This window comes from Argopecten irradians, chromosome 3 (genome assembly GCF_041381155.1).
Source record: "Argopecten irradians isolate NY chromosome 3, Ai_NY, whole genome shotgun sequence".
NCBI lineage: Eukaryota > Metazoa > Mollusca > Bivalvia > Pectinida > Pectinidae > Argopecten > Argopecten irradians.
In genome coordinates this window covers 65,232,365-65,255,460 of record NC_091136.1, presented here as the reverse complement: position 1 = coordinate 65,255,460, position 23,096 = coordinate 65,232,365, and the positions used below count along the sequence as shown (strand labels likewise).

General features: G+C 33.0%; 4 long non-coding RNA genes across 10 annotated transcripts; all 4 read left to right on the top strand.

Annotated features, from left to right (window-relative positions):
* Positions 1–1,638: 1,638 nt before the first annotated feature.
* LOC138320117 (uncharacterized) lies at positions 1,639–3,473 on the top strand. 2 transcript variants are annotated; one of them, XR_011208105.1, is made up of 5 exons: positions 1,639–1,860; positions 2,006–2,139; positions 2,602–2,743; positions 2,890–3,061; positions 3,306–3,473. It is a non-coding gene; the product is annotated as an uncharacterized lncRNA (long non-coding RNA). The 2 variants fall into 2 exon arrangements; XR_011208104.1 differs by having other exon boundaries at positions 1,639–1,973; positions 2,053–2,139.
* Positions 3,474–6,275: 2,802 nt separating this feature from the next.
* LOC138319365 (uncharacterized) lies at positions 6,276–17,037 on the top strand. 5 transcript variants are annotated; one of them, XR_011208004.1, is made up of 4 exons: positions 6,276–6,363; positions 7,218–7,287; positions 7,718–7,742; positions 16,396–17,037. It is a non-coding gene; the product is annotated as an uncharacterized lncRNA (long non-coding RNA). The 5 variants fall into 5 exon arrangements; XR_011208002.1 differs by lacking the exon at positions 6,276–6,363 and having other exon boundaries at positions 7,177–7,287; XR_011208003.1 differs by lacking the exons at positions 6,276–6,363; positions 7,718–7,742 and adding an exon at positions 8,984–9,008 and having other exon boundaries at positions 7,185–7,287.
* On the top strand, positions 9,109–9,851 carry LOC138320116 (uncharacterized). The gene is made up of 3 exons (XR_011208103.1): positions 9,109–9,215; positions 9,307–9,614; positions 9,681–9,851. It is a non-coding gene; the product is annotated as an uncharacterized lncRNA (long non-coding RNA).
* LOC138320115 (uncharacterized) lies at positions 13,265–14,556 on the top strand. Of its 2 annotated transcripts, none has more exons than XR_011208101.1 (3): positions 13,265–13,458; positions 14,037–14,171; positions 14,235–14,556. It is a non-coding gene; the product is annotated as an uncharacterized lncRNA (long non-coding RNA). The 2 variants fall into 2 exon arrangements; XR_011208102.1 differs by having other exon boundaries at positions 14,210–14,556.
* Positions 17,038–23,096: the final 6,059 nt, after the last annotated feature.

Below are 23,096 nucleotides of genomic sequence, written 5' to 3'. Positions count from 1 at the left end.
AGACCTTGTTTATGTTACATTGTACATTATGTATGTAAGTTTGAAATGTTTTTAATGTCTGCTATCTGGTTTCGTAAACATAAAGAAACCTTTACAACATGTATACTATATTGGTATAATATTTTTAGGTAGGTAACAACATGTATTACATTTAGGTAGGTAACAAACATGTATACATAGGTAGGTAACATGTATACATTAGGTAGGTAACATGTATACATTAGGTAGGTAACATGTATACATTAGGTAGGTAACATGTATACATTAGGTAGGGTAACAACATGTATACATTAGGTAGGTAACATCTGTATACATTAGGTAGGTAACAATACATTCGGTATGGGTAACATGTATACATTAGGTAGGTAACAACATGTATAACATTAGGTAGGGTAACATGTATAGACATTAGGTTAGGTAACAACATGTATACATTAGGTAGGTAACAACATGTATACATTAGGTAGGTACACAACATGGTATACATTAGGTAGGTAACATGTATACATTAGGTAGGGTAACAACATGTATACATTTAGGTAGGTAACATGTATACATTAGGTAAGGTAACAATCATGTATAACATTAGGTAGGTAACATGTATACATTAGGTAGGTAACTGTAACATGTATACATTAGGTAGGTAACATTCATGTATATCATTAGGTAGGGTTAAACATGTATACATTAGGTAGGTAACATGTATACATTAGGTAGGTAACATGTATACATTAGGTAGGTAACATGTATACATTAGGTAGGTAACTGTAACATTAGGTAGGTAAATGTATACATTTGGTAGGTAACAACATGTATAACATTAGGTAGGTATGTACATTAGGTAGGTAACATGTATACATTAGGTGTAGGTAACATGTATACATTAGGTAGGGTAACAACATGTAATACATGTAGGTAGGTAACATGTATACATTAGGTAGGTAACATGTATACATTAGGTAGGTAACAAACATGTTATACATTAGGTAGTAAACAACATGTATACATTAGGTAGGTAACAACATGTATACATTTAGGTTAGGTAAACATGTATACTCATCTAGGTAGGTTATCAACATGTATACAATTAGGTAGGTGGGTAACATGTATACATTAGGCTAGGTAACAACATGTATTACATTAGGTAGGGTAGGTAACATGTATACATTTGGTAGGTAACATGTTATAATACATGTAGGTAGGTAACATTATGTACTACATTAGGTAGGTAACATGTATACATTAGGTAGGTAACATGTATACATTAGGTAGGTAACTTCATGTATACATTAGGTAGGTAACATGTATAACATTAAGGTAGGTAACACATGTATACATTAGGTAGGTAACAATTGTATACATTAGGTACGGTAACATCATGTATAACATTAGGTAGGTACAGGGAACTATGTATACATTAGGTAGGGTAACACAACATGTATACATTAGGTAGGTAACATGTATACATTAGGTAGGTATACATGTATACATTAGGTAGGTAACACATGTATAACATTAGGTAGGTAACAACATGTATACATTAGGTAGGTTAAAAACATCATGTATACATTAGGTAGGTAACATGTATACATAAGGTAGGGTAGTAACATGTATACATTAGGTAGGTAACAACATGTATACATTAGGTAGGTAACATGTATACATTAGGTAGGTAACAACATGTATACATTAGGTAGGTAACATGTATACATTAGGTAGGTAACATGTATACATTAGGTAGGTAACATGTATACATTAGGTAGGTAACAACATGTATACATTAGGTAGGTAACATGTATACATTAGGTAGGTAACAACATGTATACATTAGGTAGGTAACAACATGTATACATTAGGTAGGTAACATGTATACATTAGGTAGGTAACATGTATACATTAGGTAGGTAACATGTATACATTAGGTAGGTAACAACATGTATACATTAGGTAGGTAACATGTATACATTAGGTAGGTAACATTAGGTAGTATACATGTATTAGGTAGGTAACAACATGTATACATTAGGTAGGTAACATGTATACATTAGGTAGGTAACATGTATACATTAGGTAGGTAACATGTATACATTAGGTAGGTAACATGTATACATTAGGTAGGTAACAACATGTATACATTAGGTAGGGTAGTAACATGTATACATTAGTAAGGTAACATGTATACACATTAGGTAGGTAAACATGTATACATTAGGTAGGTAACATTGTATACTTTAGGCAGGTATACATTATACATTAGGTAGGTAACACTGTATACATTAGCGCAGGTCTAACAACTATGTATACATTAGGTAGGTAAACATGTATACATTAGGTAGGTAACATGTATACATTAGGTAGGTAAAAACATGTATAACATTTAGGTAGGTAACATGTATACATTAGGTAGGTAACAATGTATACATTAGGTAGGTACACATGTATACATTAAGGTATACATTATTATTCATTAAGGTAGGTAACAAACATGTATACATTAGGTAGGTTACAACATGTATACATTAGGTAGGTAACATCATGTATACATTAGGTAGGTAACAAACTCATGTATACATTAGGTAGGTAACAACATGTATACATTAGGTAGGTAACATGTATACATTAGGTAGGTAACATTATGTATACATTAGGTAGGTAACATGTATACATTAGGTAGGTAACATGTATACATTAGGTAGGTAACATTATGTATACATTAGGTAGGTAACATGTATACATTAGGTAGGTAACATTAAATTAGGAGTTTGAAGAATACATAGGTAGGGTAACATTTAACATGTATAACATTAGGTAGGTAAAACATGTATACATTAGGTAAGGTCAACATTATGTATACATTAGGTAGGTAACAACATGTTATACATTAGGTAGGTAACATTATGTATACATTAGGTAGGTAACAACATGTATACATTAGGTAGGTAACATGTATACATTAGGTAGGTAACAACATGTATACATTAGGTAGGTAACAACATGTATACATTAGGTAGGTAACAACATGTATACATTAGGTAGGTAACAACATGTATACATTAGGTAGGTAACAACAGTTATACATTAGTGTAGGTAACAACCTGTATACATTAGGTCTAACAAAATGTATACATTAGGTGGTAACATTGTATACATTAGGTAGGTAACAAACATGTATACATTAGGTAGGTAACATGTATAACATTAGGTAGGTAACATGTATACATTAGGTTAGGGAGGTAACATGTATACATTAGGTAGGAGCAAACATGTATACATTAGGTAGGTAACAACATGTATACATTAGGTAGGTAACATGTATACATTAGGTAGGTAACATGTATACATTAGGTAGGTAACATGTATACATTAGGTAGGTAACATGTATACATTAGGTAGGTAACAACATGTATACATTAGGTAGGTAACAACATGTATACATTAGGTAGGTAACAACATGTATACATTAGGTAGGTAACAACATGTATACAGTATTAGGTAAGGTAACACCATGTATTACCATTAGGTAGGTAACAACATGTATACATTAGGTAGGTAACAACATGTATACATTAGGTAGGTAACAACATGTATACATTAGGTAGGTAACAACATGTATACATTAGGTAGGTAACAACATGTATACATTAGGTAGGTAACAACATGTATACATTAGGTAGGTAACAACATGTATTACATTAGGTAGGTACTACATCATGTATACTATAGGTAGTAACACATGTATAACATTGAGGTAGGTAACAACAGTATACATTAGTAGTGTAACATGTATACAGGTAGGTAACAACATGTATACATTAGGTAGGTAACAACATGTAAAAAACATTAGGTAGGTAACATGTATACATTAGGTAGGTAACAACATGTAATACATTAGGTAGGTAACATGTGATACATTAGGTAGGTAACATGTATACATTAGGTAGGTAACATGTATCATTAGGTATACATATAGACATTAGATGGGTAACATGTATACATTAGGTAGGTAGACAATGTATAATTTCGTTAGGTAACATGTATACATAGGTATGGTAACATGTATACATTAGGTAGGTAACGTCATATACATTAGGTAGGTATGTAACAACATGTATACATTAGGTCGTAACATAACATGTATACATAAGGTTGGTAACATCATGTATACCATTAGGTAGGTAACATGTATATACATTAGGTAGGTAACCAACATGTATACATTAGGTAGCGTAACATGTATACATTAGGTAAGGTAACATCATAGTATACATTAGGTTAGGTAACATGTTATATACATTAGGTAGGTAACATGTATACATTAGGTAGGTACCAACATGCTATACATTAGGCAGTTAACATGTGTATACATTAGGTGAGTAACAACATGGTATACATTAGGTAGGTAACACATGTATACATTAGGTAGGTAACAACATGTATTCATTAGGTAGGTAACATGTATACATAGCGTAGGTAACATGTATTACATTAGGTAGGTAACAACATGTAATACATTAGGTGGGTAACATGTATACATTAGGTATGCGGTAACATGTAACATTAGGTGGGTAGGTTACATGTATTACATTATGTAGGTAACATTGTATACATTAGGTAGGTAACATGTATACAATTAGGTAGGTAACATGTATACATTAGGAGTAACAATGTATAACGATTAGGTAGGTAACAACATGTATACATTAGGTAGGTAACATCATGTATACATTAGGTAGGTAACATCTGTAGCGTACATTAGGTAGGTATCAACATGTATACATTAGATAGGTAACATGTATACATTAGGTAGGTAACAACATGTAATACATTAGGTAGGTAGGAAACATGTATACATTAGGTTAGGTAACATGTAGTTACATTAGGTAGTAACATGTATAGATACATTAGTAATAGGATACATAGATAGTAACAACATGTTATACATTAGGAAGGTTAAACAATGTATAGCAATAGGTAGGTAACCCCATGTATACATTAGGTAGGTATAACATGTATACGTATTATGTAGGTAACATGTATACATTAGGGTGGTTAGGTACTACAGTAGGTAGGTAACATGTATACCCATTAGGTAGGTAACATGTATACATTAGGTAGGTAACAATGTAGTACATACATAGGTAGGTAGTAACATGTATACAATTAGGTAGGGGGGTAACATGTGTATACATTAGGTAGGTAACATCATGTATACATTAGGTAGGTAACATATGGTATACATTAGGTAGGTAACATGTATACATTAGGTAGGTAACAACATGTATACATTAGGTAGGTAACATGTATACATTAGGTAGGTAACATGTATACATTAGGTAGGTAACAACATGTATACATTAGGTAGGTAACAACATGTATACATTAGGTAGGTAACATGTATACATTAGGTAGGTAACATGTATACATTAGGTAGGTAACATGTATACATTAGGTAGGTAACAACATGTATACATTAGGTAGGTAACATGCTATACATTAGGTAGGTAACATCATGTTATACATTAGGTAGGTAACATGTTATACATTAGGTAGGTAACATGTATACATTAGGTTAGGTAACAAACATGTATACATTAGGTAGGTAACATCGTATACATTAGGTAGGTAACATGGTATACTTGTAGGTAGGTAAACATGTTATACATTAGGTAGGTAACATGTTTATACATTAGGTAGGGTAAACATGTATACATTAGGTAGGTAACAACATGTAACATTAGGTAGGTAACATGTATACATTAGGTAGGTAACACATGTATACATTAGGTAGGTAACAGGTATACATTAGGTAGGTAACATGTATACATTAGGTAGGTAACAACATGTATACATTAGGTAGGTAACATTTACATGTATGTACATTAGGTAGGTAACAAACATGTATACATTAGGTAGGTAACATGTATACATTAGGTAGGTAACATACATGTATACATTAGGTAGGTAACATCATGTATACATTAGGTTAGGTAACATCATGTATACATTTAGGTAGGTAACATGTATACATTAGGTAGGTAACCAACAATGTATACATTAGGTAGGTAACAGGTATACATGTAAACATTTAGGTAGGTACATCATGTATAATTCAGGTAGGTAGTACAACATTTATACATTAGGTAGGTTACAAACATGTATACATTAGGTAGGTACAACATGTATACATTAGGTAGGTAACATGTAGGTGGGACATGTATACATTAGGTAGGTAACATGTATACATTAGGTAGGTAACATGTTACATTAGGTAGGTAACAAACATGTATACATTAGGTAGGTAACATGTATACATTAGGTAGGTAACATGTATACATTAGGTGGGTAACAACATGTATACATTAGGTAAGGTAACATTGTATACATTAGGTATTACATTACATGTATACATTTAGGTAGTACAACATGTATACATTAGGTAGTGTAACAACATGTATACATTAGGTAGGTAACATGTATACATTTTAGGTAGGTAACATGTATACATTAGCTAGGTAGGTAACAATGTATACATTAGGTAGGTAACAACATGTATACATTAGGTAGGTAACATGTATACCATTAGGTAGGTAACATGTATACATTAGGTATGGTAACACCATGTATACATTAGGTAGGTAACAAACATGTATACATTAGGTAGGTAACATGTATACATTAGGTAGGTTAACATGTATACATTTAGGTAGGTAAAAACATGTATACATTTAGGTAGGTAACATGTATACATTAGGTAGGTAACATGTATACATTAGGTTAGGTAACATGTATACATTAGGTAGGTAACATGTATACATTAGGTAGGTAACATGTATCATGTATACATTAGGTAGGTAACAACATTGTATACATTAGGTAGGTAACATGTATACATTAGGTAGGTAACATGTATACATTAGGTAGGTAAACATGTATACATTAGTAGGTAACATCATGTATACATTAGGTAGGTAACATGTATACATTAGGTGGGTAGGTAACATGTATACATTAGGTAGGTAACATGAATGTATACATTAGGTAGGTAACATGTATACCATTAGGTAGGTAACAACATGTATACATTAGGTAGGTAACATGTATACATTAGGTAGGTATACATTAGTAGGTACATGTATACATTAGGTAGGTAACATGTATACATTAGGTAGGTAACAAAACATGTATACATTAGGTAGGTAACAACATGTATACATTAGGTAGGTAACATGTATACATTAGGTAGGTAACATGTATACATTAGGTAGGTAACATGTATACATTAGGTAGGTAACATTGTATACATTAGGTATGGTAACAATAGTAGTAACAATGTATACATTAGGTAGGGTAACATGTATACATACATTAGGTAGGTAACAACATGTATACATTAGGTAGGTAAACATGTATACATTAGGTAGGTAACATGTATACATTAGGTAGGTAACATGTAACAACATGTATTACATTAGGTAGGTAACATGTATACATTAGGTAGGTAACATGTATACATTATAATTAGGTAGGTAACATTATGTATACATTAGGTAGGGTAACAACATGTATACATTAGGTAGGTACATGTATTACATTAGGTAGGTAACATTATGTATACATTAGGTAGGTAACATGTATACATTAGGTAGGTAACATGTATACAATTTGGTAAGGTAACAATATGTATACATTAGGTAGGTAACATGTATACATTAGGTAGGTAACATTATGTATACATTAGGTAGGTAACATGTATACATTAGGTAGGGAACAGGTGTTATACATTAGGTAGGGTAACAACTTGTATACATTAGGTAGGACCGGGTATACATGTATAACATTAGGTAGGTAACAACATGTATACATTAGGTAGGTAACAACATGGTATACATTAGGTAGGTAACAACATGTATACATTTAGGTAGGTAACATGTATACATTAGGTAAGGTAAATGTACACATTAGGTAGGTAACCATGTATACATTAGGTATACATATGTATATCATTAGGTAGGTAAACATGTAGTACATTAGGTAGGTAACACATGTATACATTAGGTGGGTAACAACATGTATACATTAGGTAGGTAACAACATGTATACATTAGGTAGGTAACAACATGTATACATTAGGTATTAACAACATGTATACATTAGGTAGGGTAACATTCATGTATACATTAGGTAGGTAACATGTATACATTAGGTAGGTAACATGTATACATTAGGTAGGTAACATGTATACATTAGGTCTATTTGTATACATTAGGTAGGTAACATGTATACATTAGGTAGGTAACAACATGTATACATTAGGTAGGTAACATGTATACATTAGGTAGGTAACAACATGTATACATTAGGTAGGTAACATCATGTATACATTAGGTAGGTAACATCATGTATACATTAGGTAGGTAACATGTATACATTAGGTAGGTAACATGTATACATTAGGTAGGTAACAACATGTATACATTAGGTAGGTAACAACATGTATACATTAGGTAGGTAACAACATGTATACATTAGGTAGGTAACAACATGTATACATTAGGTAGGTAACAACATGTATACATTAGGTAGGTAACATCATGTATACATTAGGTAGGTAACATGTATACATTAGGTAGGTAACAACATGTATACATTAGGTAGGTAAACATGTATACATTAGGTAGGTAACATGTATACATTAGGTAGGTAACATCATGTATACATTAGGTAGGTAACAACATGTATACATTAGGTAGGTAACATGTATACATTAGGTAGGTAAATCATCATGTATACATTAGGTAGGTAACATGTATACATTAGGTAGGTAACACATGTATACATTAGGTAGGTAACATCATGTATACATTAGGTAGGTAACATGTATACATTAGGTAGGTAAATGTATACATTAGGTAGGTAACATGTATACATTAGGTAGGTAACACATGTATACATCATAGGTAGGTAACATGTATACATTAGGTAGGTAACATTATGTATACATTAGGTAGGTAACAACATGTATACATTTAGGTAGGTAACATGTATACATTAGGTAGGTAACACACATGTATACATTAGGTAGGGTAACATGTATACATTAGGTAGGTAAACATGTATACATTAGGTAGGTAACATGTATACATTAGGTAGGTAACATTTATACATTAGGTGGGTAACAACATGTATACATTAGGTAGGTAACATGTATACATTAGGTGGGGTAACATATGTATACATTAGGTAGGTAACATGTATACATTAGGTAGGTAACATGTATACATTAGGTAGGTAACATGTATACATTAGGTAGGTAACATCATGTATACATTAGGTAGGTAACATCATGTATACATTAGGTAGGTAACATGTATACATTAGGTAGGTAACAACATGTATACATTAGGTAGGTAACAACATGTATACATTAGGTAGGTAACATGTATACATTAGGTAGGTAACATGTATACATTAGGTAGGTAACATGTATACATTAGGTAGGTAACAACATGTATACATTAGGTAGGTAACATGTATACATTAGGTAGGTAACATGTATACATTAGGTAGGTAACATGTATACATTAGGTAGGTAACATCATGTATACATTAGGTAGGTAGGTAACATTAGGGAGGTATAATGCATTACAATAGGTAGGTAACATCATGTATACATTAGGTAGGTAACATGTATACATTAGGTAGGTAACATGTATACATTAGGTAGGTAACATGTATACATTAGGTAGGTAACATGTATACATTAGGTAGGTAACATGTATACATTAGGTAGGTAACATGTATACATTAGGTAGGTAACAACATGTATACATTAGGTAGGTAACATGTATACATTAGGTTAGGTAACATGTATACATTAGATAGGTAAACATTACATGTATACATTAGGTAGGTAACATGTATACATTAGGTAGGTAACATGTATACATTAGGTAGGTAACATCATGTATACATTAGGTAGGTAACATGTATACATTAGGTAGGTAACATCATGTATACATTAGGTAGGTAACATGTATACATTAGGTAGGTAACATGTATACATTAGGTAGGTAACAACATGTATACATTAGGTAGGTAACACATGTATACATTAGGTAGGTTAACATGTATACATTAGGTAGGTAACATGTATACATTAGGTAGGTAACAACATGTATACATTAGGTAGGTAACATGTATACATTAGGTAGGTAAACATGTATACATTAGGTAGGTACAACATGTATACATTAGGTAGGTAACATGTATACATTAGGTAGGTAACATGTATACATTAGGTAGGGTAACATGTATACATTAGGTAGGTAACATGTATACATTAGGTAGGTAACATGTATACATTTAGGTAGGTAACATGTATACATTAGGTAGGTAACATGTATACATTAGGTAAGGTAACATGTATACATTAGGTAGGTAACTCATGTATACATTAGGTAGGTAACATGTATACATTAGGTAGGTAACATTGTATACATTAGGTAGGTAACATGTATACATTAGGTAGGTAACATCATGTATACATTAGGTAGGTAACATCATGTATACATTAGGTAGGTAACAACATGTATACATTAGGTAGGTAACTCATCTATGTATACATTAGGTAGGTAACATGTATACATTAGGTAGGTAACAACATGTATACATTAGGTAGGTAACATGTATTACATTTAGGTAGGTAACTTGTGTATACATTAGGTAGGTAACAACATGTATACATTAGGTAGGTAAACAACATGTATACATTAGGTAGGTAACATGTATACATTAGGTAGGTAACATGTATACATTAGGTAGGTAACATCATGTATACATTAGGTAGGTAACAACATGTTTACATTAGGTATAGGTAACACATGTATACATTAGGTAGGTAACATCATGTATACATTAGGTAGGTAACATGTTACCATTAGGTATACATTAGGTAGGTAACATCATGTATACATTAGGTAGGTAACATGTATACATTAGGTAGGTAACATGTATACATTAGGTAGGTAACATCATGTATACATTAGGTAGGTAACACATGTATACATTAGGTAGGTAACATCATGTATACATTAGGTAGGTAACATGTATACATTAGGTAGGTAAACATGTATACATTAGGTAGGTAACATCATGTATACATTAGGTAGGTAACAACATGTATACATTAGGTAGGTAACATGTATACATTAGGTAGGTAACATGTATACATTAGGTAGGTAACATGTATACATTAGGTAGGTAACACATGTATACATTAGGTAGGTAACATGTATATACATTAGGTAGGTAACATGTATACATTAGGTAGGTAACATGTATACATTAGGTAGGTAACATCATGTATACATTAGGTAGGTAACATGTATACATTAGTAGGTAACATGTATACATTAGGTAGGTAACATCATGTATACATTAGGTAGGTAACAACATGTATACATTAGGTAGGTAACATGTATACATTAGGTAGGTAACATCATGTATACATTAGGTAGGTAACATGTATACATTAGGTAGGTAACATGTATACATTAGGTAGGTAACATCATGTATACATTAGGTAGGTAACATGTATACATTAGGTAGGTAACATGTATACATTAGGTAGGTAACAACATGTATACATTAGGTAGGTAACATGTATACATTAGGTAGGTAACATGTATACATTAGGTAGGTAACATGTATACATTAGGTAGGTAACATGTATACATTAGGTAGGTAACATGTATACATTAGGTAGGTAACATGTATACATTAGGTAGGTAATCATGTATACATTAGGTAGGTAACACATGTATACATTAGGTAGGTAACATGTATACATTAGGTAGGTAACATGTATACATTAGGTAGGTAACATGTATACATTAGGTAGGTAACATGTATACATTAGGTAGGTAACATGTATACATTAGGTAGGTAACATGTATACATTAGGTAGGTAACATGTATACATTAGGTAGGTAACATGTATACATTAGGTAGGTAACAACATGTATACATTAGGTAGGTAACATGTATACATTAGGTAGGTAACATGTATACATTAGGTAGGTAACATGTATACATTAGGTAGGTAACATGTATACATTAGGTAGGTAACAACATGTATACATTAGGTAGGTAACAACATGTATACATTAGGTAGGTAACATGTATACATTAGGTAGGTAACATGTATACATTAGGTAGGTAACAACATGTATACATTAGGTAGGTAACATGTATACATTAGGTAGGTAACATGTATACATTAGGTAGGTAACATGTATACATTAGGTAGGTAAATCATGTATACATTAGGTAGGTAACATCATGTATACATTAGGTAGGTAACATGTATACATTAGGTAGGTAACATGTATACATTAGGTAGGTAACATGTATACATTAGGTAGGTAACATCATGTATACATTAGGTAGGTAACATGTATACATTAGGTAGGTAACATGTATACATTAGGTAGGTAACAACATGTATACATTAGGTAGGTAACATCATGTATACATTAGGTAGGTAACATCATGTATACATTAGGTAGGTAACATGTATACATTAGGTAGGTAACATGTATACATTAGGTAGGTAACATGTATACATTAGGTAGGTAACATGTATACATTAGGTAGGTAACATCATGTATACATTAGGTAGGTAACATGTATACATTAGGTAGGTAACATGTATACATTAGGTAGGTAACATGTATACATTAGGTAGGTAACAACATGTATACATTAGGTAGGTAACACATGTATACATTAGGTAGGTAACATGTATACATTAGGTAGGTAACATGTATACATTAGGTAGGTAACATGTATACATTAGGTAGGTAACATGTATACATTAGGTAGGTAACAACATGTATACATTAGGTAGGTAACATGTATACATTAGGTAGGTAACATGTATACATTAGGTAGGTAACATGTATACATTAGGTAGGTAACATCATGTATACATTAGGTAGGTAACATGTATACATTAGGTAGGTAACAACATGTATACATTAGGAACATTAGGTAGGTAGGTAACATGTATACATTAGGTAGGTAACATGTATACATTAGGTAGGTAACATGTATACATTAGGTAGGTAACATGTATACATTAGGTAGGTAACATGTATACATTAGGTAGGTAACAACATGTATACATTAGGTAGGTAACATGTATACATGGTAGGTAACATTTAGGTAGGTAAACATGTATACATTAGGTAGGTAACATCATGTATACATTAGGTAGGTAACATGTATACATTAGGTAGGTAACATCATGTATACATTAGGTAGGTAACATGTATACATTAGGTAGGTAACATGTATACATTAGGTAGGTAACATGTATACATTAGGTAGGTAACATGTATACATTAGGTAGGTAACATGTATACATTAGGTAGGTAACAACATGTATACATTAGGTAGGTAACATGTATGTATACATTAGGTAGGTAACATGTATACATTAGGTAGGTAACATGTATACATTAGGTAGGTAACATGTATACATTAGGTAGGTAACATGTATACATTAGGTAGGTAACATGTATACATTAGGTAGGTAACATGTATACATTAGGTAGGTAACATGTATACATTAGGTAGGTAACATGTATACATTAGGTAGGTAACATGTATACATTAGGTAGGTAACATGTATACATTAGGTAGGTAACATCATGTATACATTAGGTAGGTAACATGTATACATTAGGTAGGTAACATGTATACATTAGGTAGGTAACATGTATACATTAGGTAGGTAACATCATGTATACATTAGGTAATAGTAGGTAACATGTATACATTAGGTAGGTAACATGTATACATTAGGTAGGTAACATCATGTATACATTAGGTAGGTAACATCATGTATACATTAGGTAGGTAACATGTATACATTAGGTAGGTAACATGTATACATTAGGTAGGTAACATCATGTATACATTAGGTAGGTAACATGTATACATTAGGTAGGTAACAACATGTATACATTAGGTAGGTAACATGTATACATTAGGTAGGTAACATGTATACATTAGGTAGGTAACAACATGTATACATTAGGTAGGTAACATGTATACATTAGGTAGGTAACATGTATACATTAGGTAGGTAACATGTATACATTAGGTAGGTAACAACATGTATACATTAGTAGTAACATATAGGTAGGTAACAACATGTATACATTAGGTAGGTAACAACATGTATACATTAGGTAGGTAACATGTATACATTAGGTAGGTAACATGTATACATTAGGTAGGTAACATGTATACATTAGGTAGGTAACATCATGTATACATTAGGTAGGTAACATGTATACATTAGGTAGGTAACATGTATACATTAGGTAGGTAACATGTATACATTAGGTAGGTAACATGTATACATTAGGTAGGTAACATCATGTATACATTAGGTAGGTAACAACATGTATACATTAGGTAGGTAACATGTATACATTAGGTAGGTAACATGTATACATTAGGTAGGTAACATGTATACATTAGGTAGGTAACATGTATGTACATTTATACATTAGGTAGGTAACATGTATACATTAGGTAGGTAACATCATGTATACATTAGGTAGGTAACATGTTATACATTAGGTAGGTAACATCATGTATACATTAGGTAGGTAACATGTATACATTAGGTAGGTAACATGTATACATTAGGTAGGTAACATGTATACATTAGGTAGGTAACATGTATACATTAGGTAGGTAACATGTATACATTAGGTAGGTAACATGTATACATTAGGTAGGTAACATGTATACATTAGGTAGGTAACATGTATACATTAGGTAGGTAACATGTATACATTAGGTAGGTAACATGTATACATTAGGTAGGTAACATGTATACATTAGGTAGGTAACATGTATACATTAGGTAGGTAACATGTATACATTAGGTAGGTAACATGTATACATTAGGTAGGTAACATGTATACATTAGGTAGGTAACATGTATACATTAGGTAGGTAACATGTATACATTAGGTAGGTAAAATGTATACATTAGGTAGGTAACAACATGTATACATTAGGTAGGTAACATGTATACATTAGGTAGGTAACATGTATACATTAGGTAGGTAACAACATGTATACATTAGGTAGGTAACATGTATACATTAGGTAGGTAACATGTATACATTAGGTAGGTAACATGTATACATTAGGTAGGTAACATGTATACATTAGGTAGGTAACATCATGTATACATTAGGTAGGTAACATCATGTATACATTAGGTAGGTAACATGTATACATTAGGTAGGTAACATCATGTATACATTAGGTAGGTAACATCATGTATACATTAGGTAGGTAACATGTATACATTAGGTAGGTAACATCATGTATACATTAGGTAGGTAACATGTATACATTAGGTAGGTAACACATGTATACATTAGGTAGGTAACATGTATACATTAGGTAGGTAACATCATGTATACATTAGGTAGGTAACATGTATACATTAGGTAACAGTAACATTAGGTAATAACATTATACATTAGGTAGGTAACATGTATACATTAGGTAGGTAACATGTATACATTAGGTAGGTAAACATGTATACATTAGGTAGGTAACATCATGTATACATTAGGTAGGTACATGTATACATTAGGTAGGTAACATCTGTATACATTAGGTAAGTATGTATACATTAGGTAGGTAACATGTATACATTAGGTAGGTAACAACATGTATACATTAGGTAGGTAACATGTATACATTAGGTAGGTAACATGTATACATTAGGTAGGTAACAACATGTATACATTAGGTAGGTAACATGTATACATTAGGTAGGTAACATGTATACATTAGGTAGGTAACATGTATACACATTAGGTAGGTAACATGTATACATTAGGTAGGTAACAACATGTATACATTAGGTAGGTAACATGTATACATTAGGTAGGTAACATGTATACATTAGGTAGGTAACATGTATACATTAGGTAGGTAACAACATGTATACATTAGGTAGGTAACATGTATACATTAGGTAGGTAACATGTATACATTAGGTAGGTAACAACATGTATACATTAGGTAGGTAACATGTATACATTAGGTAGGTAACATGTATACATTAGGTAGGTAACATGTATACATTAGGTAGGTAACATGTATACATTAGGTAGGTAACATGTATACATTAGGTAGGTAACATGTATACATTAGGTAGGTAACATCATGTATACATTAGGTAGGTAACATGTATACATTAGGTAGGTAACATGTGTATACATTAGGTAGGTAACATGTATACATTAGGTAGGTAACATGTATACATTAGGTAGGTAACATGTATACATTAGGTAGGTAACATGTATAAATTAGGTAGGTAACATGTATACATTAGGTAGGTAACATGTATACATTAGGTAGGTAACATGTATAAATTAGGTAGGTAACATTATGTATAATGTGTGTGTTATTGCATGTTGATATAAAATGTATGTCATTGACCAGTTATAATTAGAACATGTTTTTAACCATTTTTTTTTTCACTTATTTTGTAATTGTATATATTCCATAGTAACATTTCTACTTGTTTATTGATGATGTATGGGGGGAAAAAACATTCCATTTATTCCACTGCAGCTGTATTTTATGAATTTATTCTGTACCATAATGTTTCCAACAATTCATTCCCAGATCATCCTTAACCATTACAGGAACAATTTGGTGCTAATTTAGGGTAATTGATGCAAATTTTGGAGAATATTGTGGAAAGCCAATGTGGTGCTAATTTAGAACAATTTGGTGCTAATTTAGAACAATGTGGTGCTAATTTAGAACAATGTGGTGCTAATTTAGAACAATGTGGTGCTAATTTAGAACAATTTGGTGCTAATTTAGAACAATTTGGTTCTAATCTTCCCATTGTTTGAAATACTCATTAATTGATATTCACCTACCTACACAATTCATACTTAAATAAAAAATAATTCTGATATTCAATGCATTTTATTTGTTATATATATAATTATCGTATAGCCCATTTTTAACCCACCATCTGTATTCAAATCGCCTTTCGTCCGTGGTCCTTCCATCCATTAACAATTCTTGTTATCGCTATTTCTCAAAAAGTGCTGAAGGGATATTTCTCAAATTTCATATGTAGGTTCACCTAGGGCCCTAGTAATGCATACTGCATTTTGGGACAAATCAGTTTTCAAGATGGCCGCCAGGCAGCCATCTTGGATTTTGATAGTCAAAGTTTGTTATCGCTATTTCTCAGAAAGTACTGAAGGGATAATTCTCAAATTTTATATGTAGGTTCCCATAGAGCCCTATTTTACATTTTGCATTTTGGACCCAATCGGTCAAGATTTTGGTAATTAAAGTTTGTTATAGCTATTTCTCAGAAAGTGCTGAAGGGATCATTCTCAAATTTCAGATGTAGACTCCCATAGGGCCATATTTGTGCATATTGCGTTTTGTAACCAATCGGTCAACAATATGGCTGACCAGTTGCCATCTTGAATTTTGATAGTTGAAGTTTGTTACCATTATTTCTCAGAAAGTTATGCAAGGATCTGTCTTAAATTCCATATGTAGATTCTCCTTGGGCCCTAGTTGTGCAGTTTGCATTTTGGAACTAATTGGTCAACAAGATGGCTGATAGGTCGCCATCTTGGATTTTGATAGTTGAAGTTTGAAAAGTAGAGAAAAGATCCATCTGACAATTGTCAGATATAGATCAACCTTTGGTGGGCTCCAAGACTTTTTTTTTCTTTGAGGGAATGAGATTTTTGTGATTTCGCAGCACAATACTGTGATTGTGAAAATTTGTTCTGCAAACATTGAGAAATGTTACATTATATATACCATAAAAGCCAGATCATGCGAAGTAAAAGCCGCTAAATGTTACCCGCATAACTAACCTACTATAGAGTATATTTGGTGTCCAATCATTCATTATGTCCCAGAATCCTTTGCCGTGTCTCTATAGTAACAGTACAACATCGCTCTGGAGGTTCTGTTCCTTTCTGTACAAACACAATTATGGCCCAGAATCCTTTGCTGTGTCTCTATAGTAACAGTAAAATATCACTCTGGAGTTTCTGTTCTTTTCTGTACAAATACAATTATGGCCCAAAATCCTTTGTCATGTCTCTATAGCAACAGTACGATATGGCCCTGGAGTTTCTGTTCCTTTTTGTACAAATACGATTATGCCCAGAACTTTGTCATGTCTCTATAGTAACAGTACAAATCGCCCTGGAGTTTCTGTTCCTTTTTGTACAAATACGATTATGGCCCAGAAGCCTTTGTCATGTCTCTATAGTAACAGTACAATATCGCCCTGGAGTTTCTGTTCCTTTTTGTACAAATACGATTATGGCCCAGCCTCTTTTGTCATGTCTCTATAGTAACAGTACAACATCGCCCTGGAGTTTCTGTTCCTTTCTGTACAAATACGATTATGGCCCAGAATCCTTGGCCATGTCTCTATAGTAACAGTAAATATCACTCTGGAGTTTCTGTTCCTTTCTGTACAAATACGATTATGGCCCAGAAGCCTTTGTCATGTCTCTATAGTAACAGTACAATATTGGCCCTGGAGTGTCTGTTCCTTTCTGTACAAATACGATTATGGCCCAGAATCCTTGGCCATGTCTCTATAGTAACAGTAAAATATCACTCTGGAGTTTCTGTTCCTTTCTGTACAAATACGATTATGGCCCAGAAGCCTTTGTCATGTCTCTATAGTAACAGTACAATATGGCCCTGGAGTGTCTGTTCCTTTCTGTACAAATACGATTATGGCCCAGAATCCTTTGTCATGTCTCTATAGTAACAGTACAACATCGCCCTGGAGTTTTCGTTCCTTTATGTACAATTACGATTATTGCCCAGCCTCTTTTGTCATGTCTCTATAGTAACAGTACAACATCGCCCTGGAGTTTCTGTTCCTTTCTGTACAAATACGATTATTGCCCAGTCTCTTTTGTCATGTCTCTATAGTAACAGTACAACATCGCCCTGGAGTTTCTGTTCCTTTCTGTAAAAATACGATTATTGTCCAGTCTCTTTTGTCATGTCTCTATAGTAACAGTACAACATCGCCCAGGAGTTTCTGTTCCTTTCTGTACAAATACGATTATGGCCCAGAATCCTTGGCCATGTCTCTATAGTAACAGTACAATATCGCCCTGGAGTTTCTGTTCCTTTCTGTACAGATACGATTATGGCCCAGAAGCCTTTGTCATGTCTCTATAGTAACAGTACAATATGGCCCTGGAGTGTCTGTTCCTTTCTGTACAAATACGATTATGGCCCAGAATCCTTGGCCATATCTCTATATTAATAGTTCAATATCACCCTGGAGGTTCTGTTCTTTTTTGTACAAATATAATTATAGCCCAGAATCCTTTGTCATGTCTCTATAGTAACAGTACAACATCGCCCTGGAGTTTCTGTTCCTTTCTGTACAAATACGATTATTGCCCAGCCTCTTTTGTCATGTCTCTATAGTAACAGTACAACATCGCCCAGGAGTTTCTGTTCCTTTCTGTACAAATACGATTATTGCCCAGCCTCTTTTGTCATGTCTCTATAGTAACAGTACAACATCGCCCTGGAGTTTCTGTTCCTTTCTGTAAAAATACGATTATTGTCCAGTCTCTTTTGTCATGTCTCTATAGTAACAGTACAATTTCGCCCAGGAGTTTCTGTTCCTTTCTGTACAAATACGAATATGGCCCAGAATCCTTTGTCATGTCTCTATAGTAACAGTACAACATTGCCCTGGAGTTTCTGTTCCTTTCTGTACAAATACGAATACGGCCAAGAATCCTTTGTCATGTCTCTATAGTAACATTCTGCATTCCTTACATAAAATTAGAGGAAGTTGAATCATACATTAAAAAGCTTGATGAAACAAAATCAACTGGTATTGATGGAATAGGTCCAAGGGTTATAAAATTATGTAACGTTATTATTTCTCCCTATTTGACTTACATTATAAATTTAAGTTTATCAAAGTGTCGTTTTCCATCGTGTCTTAGTAATGAAGCAAGAGTGACACCATTACATAAGGGTGGCGACAAAGACAATCTTGATAATTACAGACCTATATCTATATTATCAACTTTTTCAAAAATATTTGAAAAACATGTTATAAATCATCTTTATAAATATCTTGTAAAATACAAACTTTTACATGCTGCACAGTCAGGTTTTAGGGCTAAACATTCATGTCAGACAGCCCTAGCCTATTTGATTGATAGATGGATTGATTGCATAGATAAAAATGAAATGGTAGGAGCTATATTTATAGATTTTAGGAAGGCTTTTGACTTAGTAGATCATAATATACTTCTTCACAAGTTAAAATGTTTAAATATTTCACCGTCAAGTATTGGTTGGTTTGCTTCATACTTATGTGGCAGAGTTCAAAAAGTTCAGTATAGAAATAGCTCCTCATCATCTGAATTCATAAAATCGGGAGTTCCACAAGGATCAATACTGGGTCCTTTATTGTTTATAATTTATGTAAATGATATGCCGCTATATGTGAAAAATTGTCAAATTGATATGTATGCAGATGACAGTACTATGCATGTAAAGGGTATTGAATATACTAGTGTTACATGTCAACTACAAGAAAACTGGAATCATTATCAAATTGTAAAATGGTGTACAAATAATAACATGAAACTAAATCAATGGAAGACCAAATCTATGTTAGTTTCCAGTAAACAAAAGTCGGGTGATCATATGCCCATGGTATTGTATGCAGATAATGAGGAAATACATTCTACCTCATGTCAAAAGCTTTTGGGTGTATACATCAAATAAAAACCTCACTTGGGTAGAACAAGTAAAACAAGTTTTATCAAAACTAGCCACGGCAGTTGCTTTACTGCGTAGAATGTCTAGATATTTGAATGTTGATGCCAAAAAAGTTTTTACAATGCATATATTCTCCCAATAATGGACTATGCTGCTGTTGTATGGGGGAATGGCTTGACCCAAGAACAAAAAACTGCAATTACTAGAATTCAAAAACGAGCACTTAGAGTTATTTTGAGCAAATCAACTTTGACTCCAAGCAAAGAGCTGTTTAAAGATACTGATACTCTTCCTTTCGAATTATGTATTATACATGTGTACTTGTTTATAGGTCATTAAATGATCTGGCACCTGAATATTTAAAAACTTGTTTTATTTCTTGCAATGAAATGTATCAATATGGGTTAAGATCAACGACACAAAATAAATCAATCCTACCTAGAGCACACTCTGAATTGTTCAAAAAATCCTAAGCTCTGTAATAACTTACCAGCGAGTTTAAAAACTGTGCCATCACTATTTGCCTTCAAAAAGAATGTTAAAACTTACTTTTTTAACAATGTATTTATCAAACTGAAATTTCTTTGCATTCTCGTTTACATGTAATTTTTATCTATATACATGTATATTATTAACGCCACATAGACTGCTGTCTCCCTACATATATATAGCTAGTAGATACAATATCGTGTTTTAGTTTTTGTAAATGATTGATAAATCATTTTTATGTTTCAATGCAATGGAAATACTGGGTATGTTTGGTATTAATCAACAAAATTTTATTTGTTTCAAAACAAAATCTGTGTTTGAATAAATGTAAATTTGAGTGGAAAAAAAATTGACTAAAAGTTTACAATATAATAATGTTTATTCCTGTCAATATGAATGTATTACATGTTTGTTCTTGTTTTCGTCGTATTGTTGTGAGGGCCATATGTAAGATTAGTACTGTACTAAATATGTAACCCTCGTGAAATAAAGTTTTTAGCCCACCATCATCAGATGATGGGCTATTCAAATCGCCCTGCGTCCGTGGTCTGTGGTCCGTCGTCCGTCCGTAAACAATGCTTGTTATCACTATTACTTAAAAACTGCTGCAGGGATTTTGTTCAAACTTCACATGGAGGGTCTCCTTGGTCCATATTTGTGCCATACAGATTTTGAGGCTGATCAGAAAAACAAGATGGCCGCCAGACAGCCATCTTTGATTTTTGCAGTTGAAGTTTGTTATCGATATTTCTTGAGAACTACTGAAGGGATTTTGTTCAAACTTCACATGGAGGTTACCCTTGGTCCCTTGTTGTGCCATACAGATTTTGAGGCTGATCGGAAAAACAAGATGGCCGCCAGGCAGCCATCTTTGATTTTGGCAGTTGAAGTTTGTTATCGAAATTTCTTGAGAACTACTGAAGGGATTTTGTTCAACCTTCACATGGAGGTTACCCTTGGTCCCTAGTTGTGCCATACAGATTTTGAGGCTGATCGGAAAAACAAGATGGCCGCCAGGCAGCCATCTTTGATTTTGGCAGTTGAAGTTTGTTATCGATATTTCTTGAGAACTACTGAAGGGATTTTGTTCAAACTTCACATGGAGGTTACCCTTGGTCCCTAGTTGTGCCATACATATTTTGAGTCTGATCGGAAAAACAAGATGGCCGCAAGGCAGCCATCTTGGATTTTGATAGTTAAAGTTTGTTATGGCTATTTCTCAGATAGTACTGAAGGGATCTGTCTCAAATTTCATATGTAGGTTCCCCTAGGGACCTAGTTGTGCATATTGCATTTTGGGACCGATTGGTCAACAAGATGGCCACCAGGCAGCCATCTTGGATTTTGTTATTTAAAGTACTGAAGGGATCTGTCTCAAATTTCATATGTAGGTTCCCCTAGGGACCTTGTTGTGCATATTGCATTTTGGGACCGATCGGTCAACAAGATTGCTGCCAGGCAGCCATCTTGGATTTTTATATTCAAAGTTTGTTATCACTATTTCTCAGAAAGTATTGAATGGATCTTTCTCAAATTTCACATGTAGGTTCCCCTAGGGCCCTAGTTGTGCATATTGTAATTTGGGACCGATTGATCAACAAGATGGCCGCCAAGGAGTCATCTTGGATTTTGATAGTTGAAGTTTGTTACCGCTATTTCTCAAAAGGTACTGAAGCGATCTGTCTCAAATTTTATATGTAGTATGTTTGAAAAAGTTTAAAAAGTAGAGA